Genomic DNA, 8,719 nt, shown 5'->3' with positions numbered 1-8,719 from the left:
GTTAAACATCTGCTATTTCTTTAAAGATATCTGGACTGGAGAGTACAGTGAAGATGCTGGTTCAAGAAAGGACCAAACTGAGTCAGGTGCACCCCCTACAGAAACACTGTCTTATCAAGACATATTTCATCTGGGTGTTATTATACAAAGAGTACCATGCCTGGATTTCAGAAAGCTTCATTGAAAGGACAGCTGTATTCAGCATACCTCTAGCTGGGCCCTATGCTCCTGGGATAAGGGAAGAATGGTTTGCTGGCTGAAGCAGAAATAAATGCCTAAGGCAGTGTTTAAGGCTACAAGACTACTGTAACATGGGAAGAAAATGCCTTACCGTGAACCTTCAAACCAGCAGACATAAAAACTGCAACATGAGGGATGCCTGGGTAGCTCAGTTGGTTTAACATCTGACTGTTGATTTCATGATCTCAGGGTTGTGAGATAGAGCCCCGCACTGGGCTCCATGCTCAGTGGAGAGTCTGCTTCAGATTCTCTCTCTCTCCCTCTCCCCCTGCTCACTCACACACCCTCTCTAAAATAAATCAATCTTCTAAAAAAAAAAAACCCAAAACCTGCAACATGACAATAGTTTGCCACTACCTAATGACACTGGTATTCCTAGGATTCCCTTCTCATGGTTTGCTAATGCATAAATGTGGTCATTGATAAATCTACACTGGAATCTCAGGCTTTCTCTCTAAAGGGTGATCCCCAGAAGGTCTTTTTTTTTTTTTTAAGATTTTATTTATTTATTTGAGAGAGACAATGAGATAGAGAGAGCATGAGAGGGGGGAGGGTCAGAGGGAGAAGCAGACTCCCCGCTGAGCAGAGAGCCCGATGCGGGACTCGATCCCGGGACTCCAGGATCATGACCTGAGCTGAAGGCAGTCGCTTAACCAACTGAGCCACCCAGGCGCCCCCCAGAAGGTCTTTTTGAAGAGCCCAGTGACATCTAAAATCAGAGAACTCTCCGGGAAGACTCAAAACTATGAATTTTCCTGGAGAAAAGCAAATTTTAATCTTTTATATTCTGCTTAGGACGATTGGTCCTGAAGGGAAAAGTTTATCTTCCCTGCCCTCAATGCAGTCTGGTTAACTGATCTACAGTGGGAAGGAAGGATTCTGCTTCCATTAAAATTGGAATGAAAAGCTGGCAGTCAAATGCATGCAGAAACTATTAGACCTTGACACATTTGACAGATAAATGGCAGCCTGATGGCACATCAAGCCAAAGTTGGGTTGCCTAGGTAGTATGGGATCTACTAGGTGGAGTACTAGGCAAAGAAGATTTGGGGTTCAGAGACAAAGGCTATTGCCACAGGTTTGCTGTGGCTTACAATATCTTTGACTCAAACGCTCTGGGCAAAAAGACTTCTGAATATTTAGAATCTATCTCAATATTAACCATCTTCTTATTTTCAGGGCCCAAAGCATAAAAGCTAAAATTTAATTTTGGTCATTGTCAAACTACTTGATAAGAAAACTTCCCAAGACTGGACTCAGTACTGCTTTTATGTTGGTTAGCTGGTTAAATCTCTATTCCAATGATCAAAGTCCAAGACTAATATGGTGATAATGAATAATCTCCCCTCGTCTGTTTGCCTGAAGTTCGTGCTTCTGGATTTGGTCTGCTCAAAGCTTAATTGTCTTGTAGCAAAATTACCCCCTTGAAAACCTTTTATACGTTCCACTTAAATGTTCCTAAAAATGTTTCTTTTTTTGCAATGGGGTCTTTCATAAGAAGATAATCTCTAAGCTGTGGGAAGGGCAACTTTAGTGATGAAGTGACCCTAAGCATTTGGTATTTAAAAAGAAAGCAGATTTTGCCCTCAAAAAGCACAGACCTAAGGAAGGAAGCTGTCAACTAGAGTGAAATTAAACACACACACACACACACACACACACACACACGGTTTTCTAGGTCAGAGCAATCATAAGGAGTAATGTAGCCCCTGAGTGGTTTTCTCTTTTCTTATGATTAAGAAAAATAAAGAAATCTGGAGTGACAAGACATAGATAAGGCCACTCAGGCTCTTTTTTTTTTTAAGATTTTATTTATTTGTCAGTGAGAGAGAGAGAGAGCGAGCGAGCACATGCCCAAGAAGGGGGAGCAGCAGGCAGAGGGAGAAGCAGGCTCCCCGCTGAGCAGGGAGCCCGATGTGGGACTCGATCCCAGGACTCTGGGATCATGACCTGAGCCGAAGGCAGACGCTTAACCGACTGAGCCACCCAGGTGTCCCAACTCAGGCTCTTCTTTTCTGGGATAGGACAACTGATCACAGATGAGACTCCTCTCTACCTTTACTGACACTTGACACCATCAATTTCCTATGGTTATCTAGCTTCCTATGTCAATAACTAGACTGAAGTTAACTTTCAAGCACACCCTTAATACAGATTGTCTTTATCTGAAAACAACTGGAAAACGGTCACTAATTCTCTGAATAAAGAATAAATGGAGTGCTTTTTGGAGTGTGTATATATGTGTTTCCCAACAGAATTGCCCAATATATCTACCATACATCCTTTACTTCATACAGGATGTTCATAGCACAGTCATAATGAAAGTAATTTTATGAATTTGTGTATCATCCTCTTGCAGAGGGCATGCTAATCCTCTTTGTATCATTCCAATTTTAGTGTATGTGCTGAAGCGAGCACCATAATGAAAGTAATTTTTAAAAAATCTATTTCAGGGCTTCATTTTATTTCCTTTGTTAGCCAAATGATTCTCTCTGGAAGCACCTACTGTGTCCTGATTTTCTAATTCGACCAGATCCTCATTTGTCAATGTTGTTCATGTGACACAAGCCGTTCTCCAACATCACTTTCAACAACTTCATGAATTCTAGCCTTGTAAACACTAATCACTAAATGTGATGAGAAGCAGGAAAATTGATGTTTAAAAGCAGGACTCTGGAACCAGATTGCCCAGGGTCTAATCTTGGTTCTACCATCCCTAGGCAACATGTCCTTGGGAAAATGACTGAACTCTCTGTGCCTCAGTTTCTTTATCTGTAAAATGGAAAAAATGGGAATAATTTTATCTCATAGGGTTGTTGTGAGGGTTAAATGCAAACCACTTAGAGCAGCACCTGGTATACAAATAAACACTATGTAGGTCTTGACTATCATTATCATCATCACCACCATCATCATCATCATCATCAAGGTCTGTAGCGAATCTTTAGCAGCAAGATGGCAGGTATGCCTAAGTCATGGGAACTTTTGACACCAAAGTGGTAAATGAGACATTAAAGTAAGTAAATGAGGAAAGTAATCATTGTCTATCAGGAAATTGTTATAATCTAGCCATTTGTATTTCTTTAAACTATTTTCTAAATCTCGAGTCCTCATAAACAGGATAATTAGTGATTTATGCTTGGCTCATTTAAGAGTTAGGCTTTTTCAGAAAAAGTGTAACTCAGTGGAGTCCCATCCTAACTGTAACTAAATGGGCATCTATTTAACCAAATCTTATGCTATTTTTCTTCATGTCTCCTTGCAGTGCTTCTCAATCTTTTCCCAGAATAACACCTAATAGAAAAGGAGACTGAGCTAATATATACCACCCCACCACCTCCTTAATCTCACATTCTGGAGTCTTGAGTATAGTGGGAAGTGGCCTAATCAGGAAATTTCCTTGAAGTCTCCTGTTTAATCTTTAAAAAGCATGCACATTTTGTTTTATATTCTGTAATATGTATATATCACTTTAATATAAAATAATTTTTAAATTTATCATCAATAAAACTTGTTTATATTATTTTGCCCTCAACATCCTCAAGTAAAACTGTTACTCTCTGACAGCATATTACATTTACCTGTTTATCCTATAGCTTTGCTAACTTCTTTCATGTATCTAGCAAGTGTGGACAAATGACAATAGTGGAGGCATAGATTAATGGAAAGTCAGCTACCACCATCACCATCTATCTGATGGTGAGTTATCTAGATGTCAGGAGAAAGCTTGAATCAATGACCTCAGGCTTACAAATGAGTATGTGAAATAATGAAAAAGAATCAACTGATGACCAGTTCACCTCACAGAGCTGTTTCTTGCTAATAACACCCACTGCTTTTAGTTGCCTCATCTTCCCTCACTTACCTAAATGATAGGAACATGGGCCAAGGTGACATGAGGTTTAACTGTTGATTATCTACAAGTGGACAAATCAGTATGAAGATTAACCATACCCGAAAGGTATGCATAGATAATGAATTTGTCCAAAAACACAATCCCCACAATTCTGCACAAATAACTATATTTTAGAACATGTCTATAATTGGAAATACATATTAATGAGCAGATATGTCTATCATGTTTTGGGGATATTTCTCTTTCTCCACAAAAAAAAACAGACTTTGATCTTTTAAAAACTGATTTTAATATTTTGACCATTTCTTTATTGAGGAAGTAAAATGATATTTAGGGGCACGCATACCAACAATACCTAAATTATTTATGACAATTTAGAATGTTAATGTGTATCTGAATATTGGATACATTTTAAATTTAGTATGTTTACAATTAAAATTTTGGTACTACATTTTGACTAGTTTTGGTTTAACTATATTTTAAATTATCTGTGATCTTTCCTCTCCCCATTTATACCTTAGTTAATTGAGAGCTGGGAAATCCTGGAGTCTATAGCAGGGTTTTCAACAGGCAGCATCTTAGAATCTTTCAATTTGTTTTTTTTAACTAAGCAGAAATGGAATGGTAGTCTAATGCATTTGGGTAGCCCTGCCTTTTATACAACATAGTTCTGTGTATGCATAGGTGGACAGTGTGAATATTAGTTTTTCTATCGTAGTCATAAATGGAGCCAAATGCTTAGTTTGGAATTCTTAAAGATATCTCCCAGGAAGCACACACTACTATTCTCTACAATAGATGGAGAAATAACATTATCTCTTTTCATGAAATTTTAAGGAAAATGTTATTTTAATAAAAAGAATGAATGCTATTGTATATAAGTTAGCCCTCCTTCCATGTCTCTCTACTGTTAACATCAGAGGAGTATTGAAATAATGAATGCATTGTTAAGGAACCCAAGAAAACAGAAGTGTAATATCTGACCCCACCCTTGTTTCTACTACACCTGCACTGAGATGGCCTGTGGTTATTCAATCAGCTAATCATGTCTTTTGTTCAAATCACTGTGTTTTTACTCACTGGGGCTAATCTACACAGCCATCTGGTATTTAGTAGATAATTGTCTTTTCCAAGTCCCAGGAGCCTAAAAGGCATCTTAGGGGAAAGTGAACTACATACATCCTTGCCAGGTAGAACAACTACTGAAACCCAGACAGAGGGAAATTGATAATTTTCAACTGGAATACTGATTTTGTCCTGTGCTACAATGAACCCGGAGTTTATATAGGAAATGATGGTTCTGATACTCTTTAGTGTGACTTAGTCTAGAATCTGCTTCCACTTTCCTTGGCAGCCTTGCCTCCTACCAGTCCAACTGAGCCAGCATCTCCAGGGGTGAGATTCACAAAGCTGTATTTCTACAGGCTCTCTCTCAGGTGGTTCTAACATATATTTTAAACACTGGGATAAAATAGTCAACAGCACAAAGTCCCTTTCCTGCAAAGATAATATTTTAGGATTTTGTTTATAATCATTTTTTATGGGGCTAAAAGAAGTACAAGCTTACTGCAGAAATATACAAAGAAGTCTAAAGATAAGCCCAGAACCATATCATCCAATGATAACCACAGTTAATATTCTCTATACAGCTGCAAATACTTCTTTTCCAAAAAGTAAGATTATATATACAAGAAAGTTAAGTCTTTTTTTCACTTACCAATACATCATGAAGAGTTTTTAATGAGACAATGTCTTTTTATTGATTTGTAAACTCTTTTTTATAGTTAATGATTTTACAATGCTCTTCTCAGTTACTTTGATTCATCCAATGTGTACTGCATTTAAGAGTGCCCAGACCTAATTTACCTTTAGTATTTATTCTCTCAGGAGGATCCCAAGGGCTGTGTCTTGGGCTCCAAATGAGCAAAGAAGCTCTCACAAAGTCCCTTCATCTCCATGGAAGGGTGATCTAAAGATCGTCCTCAACCCATCCCCACAGAAAAATGGCTTTTAAAACAAACAAGTGAGTTTCATGAAATTTATTCTTATTAAGCACCTTATATCCCTATCTATGGCAGTAATATTTTTACATTTTGCTATTTGTGAGTATAAATACATAAAAAATCTTTTCCCACAGGATAATTGTGCATTCCCCATCTATATTGCTCTGTACTTTTTTTCAATATGGTACCCTGGCTAGATACATTGACCATCTCCCAAGTAGATTTTAAAATACAGATGGTCCCTGACTTAGGAGGGTTCAACTCAGGATTTTTCTATTTTATAATGATATGAAAGTGATACACATTTAGTAGAAATCATACTTCAAATTTTGAATTTTGATCTTTTCCCAGACTAACAGTATGCTATACTGTACTCTTGTGACGCTGGACAGTGAGCTGCAGCTTCCAGACAGCCATGCAATCACTAGGATAAACAACTAATGCACTTACAACCATTCTGTACCCATAAAATCATTGTTTTTCACTTTCAGTACAGTATTCGATAAATTACATGAGATAGTCAATACTTTATTATGAAATAAGCTTTATGATAGATAATTTTGTCCAACTATAGGCTATGTGCTTTGAGCATGTTTAAGGTAGGCTAGGCTAAGCTATGATGTTTGGTAGCTTAGGTGTATTAAATGCACTTTCAACTTATAGTATTTTCAACTTATGATGGGCTTATCAGGACCTAAACCTGCTGTGAAGATCTGCATATTTGTTATTAATGTTATTTTTCATAGAAATAATACTTATATTGTGAACAATTAAAGTTAACGAAAGAAATGACTCTCATAAGAACCCCCTAATATATCCATGGTTGTCACACTTAGGTGCAAAACCTTGCCACATTCCCAACTGTATCAGCAATGCCAAGCATGGTGCCTGATACACAGCAGTCATTAACACCCGAAGAATATCAGGTTAAAGGTCTTGACTACATCATGTGGCCAGTAAGTTGGCAGAGTAAGGATGCTCCCAAACCCAGGACTCTCACAAGTTCAGCATTTCTTCTATTATATCACACTGCCTCCTTCTGGCCTCTTAAGCTCCAACACAAAGCTCTTCATTCTCACAGGTTACTGGGTCTTCACTGTTCAGGGACCTGCCAGTTGTTCAAGGTATCAGGCTTTCCATACATGGCTCATGAGACTGGCTGGGTTAAGGATTGTGTTAAATCACTGGTGTATTCCACTACCTGGAGAACTAGGCTTTAAAGGAGCCAAGAAACTCTTCATGGTGTTAGGTCAAATCAGGGAGAAATCCTTGCTCCCATCGCCCTTGCTATGACTTGACACTTGGTCTTGTCTGCTGAGATTAATAAAATTATTCTTGCCACATAGTGGTAAAAGGCCCTAAATATAGTTCATGCAAAGGCAGGCATATAAAGATGGTTTTGATGGCTGTTCTATAAATTAATGTGATTTAAGAGATGAACTCGAATGCAGGGAAAGGGAAAGGGGCACTATAAAGAGATAGTTAAACTAAGCATCTCTAATTGGAAGTCACAGATGAAACCTAGGTAAGAGTGACTAGTAACAGGCAAAATCCTTGCTTAGAATAGTGACAAAACTGAAAATCAGAAACTTGAGGCTGAAACACATAGCTATCAGAGAACAAGCACCTGGTGTGGGACAGACTGGGGCCTTTGCCAGCAGTCTGAGCTTTGGAAACCTGGCAGCCAGTGCTGATGGGACTCAGAGGGAAGCAAAAGGTGAGAGTAGAGGAGGATGGCCTATCCGGTGTCAAAATTCTCCAGACCTTTAGATCCAGGCCACTGAGCATTGCCCTCCCACTCTTTAGGGAGGCAAAGGGCTGAAATATGCTTCCTCTCTCAAAGTCTTCTAGGCTGCAACAGTCATTCCTTTTAATCTGGTTTCTGGTGCAGAAAGATTTTGGGGGATCAGAGCAAGCAGCAGTGTAAGCTCCTAAATGTCCCTAGAGCAGAGTTGCTGATGGCCTGGCTAGGGCAAATAGCAACAGCCTCTCCTTCCCCCATCCCTCCACTGTTGACCATGACAGCCATTACCACCTATAATTCTCTGCTCTTCTTATCCTACCCTCTTTGATTCCTGGAGCATATGTGGAATTTGGGGACAATTCAGCCATCATTGATATAAGTTGGGTTGAGAAACACTGTGCCATCCCAGGGGATCATGTGTGATTCCCAAACCTCTCCTGGCTCTTGCCTACCACACTGCCATTTCCCTACTGGAGGGAGGAGATAGATAACAGCCACCTTATATGACAATTTGCTCTAAGAGGATGGGCGGGAGGAAAAGGAAAGCAAGACAAGAAGCCAGTAGCCCATTTCAGAAACAGGGCTCCCCTGACCTCAGCCTTCTGGATCTCTCTTTCCCTCATGAATATTTATGTCTCTTGGCACTCTCTGGGAAGATGGCAGCTGAGAGAGTCAAGACTGTGGCAGGTAGCAACAGGAGAACTGATAGACAAGCATTGGAAAGCAGGCAATAGCCATTAAATCCAAGTTCCTTGGATGCAGAATGGACTTCTGACCAAAATCTAGATTTTGGTCAGATGAGGTGGTAGAAAAACCCAGCCCCAGATGTTACTATAATGCTCACATTACCTTTTAGAACCACATTCCCAGCTAACT

General features: G+C 39.2%; 1 protein-coding gene and 1 non-coding gene across 19 annotated transcripts in view; both read right to left on the bottom strand.

Moving 5' to 3' along the window:
- The window catches only part of TMEM108 (transmembrane protein 108), a 547,759-nt gene that overhangs the window by 178,678 nt on the left and 360,362 nt on the right, over positions 1-8,719 (bottom strand). The window lies entirely within an intron of this gene.
- Positions 2,555-2,658, bottom strand: LOC115936820 (U6 spliceosomal RNA). Its single transcript, XR_004072212.1, has one exon. It is a non-coding gene; the product is annotated as a U6 spliceosomal RNA (small nuclear RNA).

Source organism: Leptonychotes weddellii, chromosome 1 (genome assembly GCF_054177405.1).
Source record: "Leptonychotes weddellii isolate Sample4059 chromosome 1, ASM5417740v2, whole genome shotgun sequence".
Taxonomy (NCBI): domain Eukaryota; kingdom Metazoa; phylum Chordata; class Mammalia; order Carnivora; family Phocidae; genus Leptonychotes; species Leptonychotes weddellii.
This window is presented reverse-complemented; position numbering and strand designations above follow the sequence as displayed.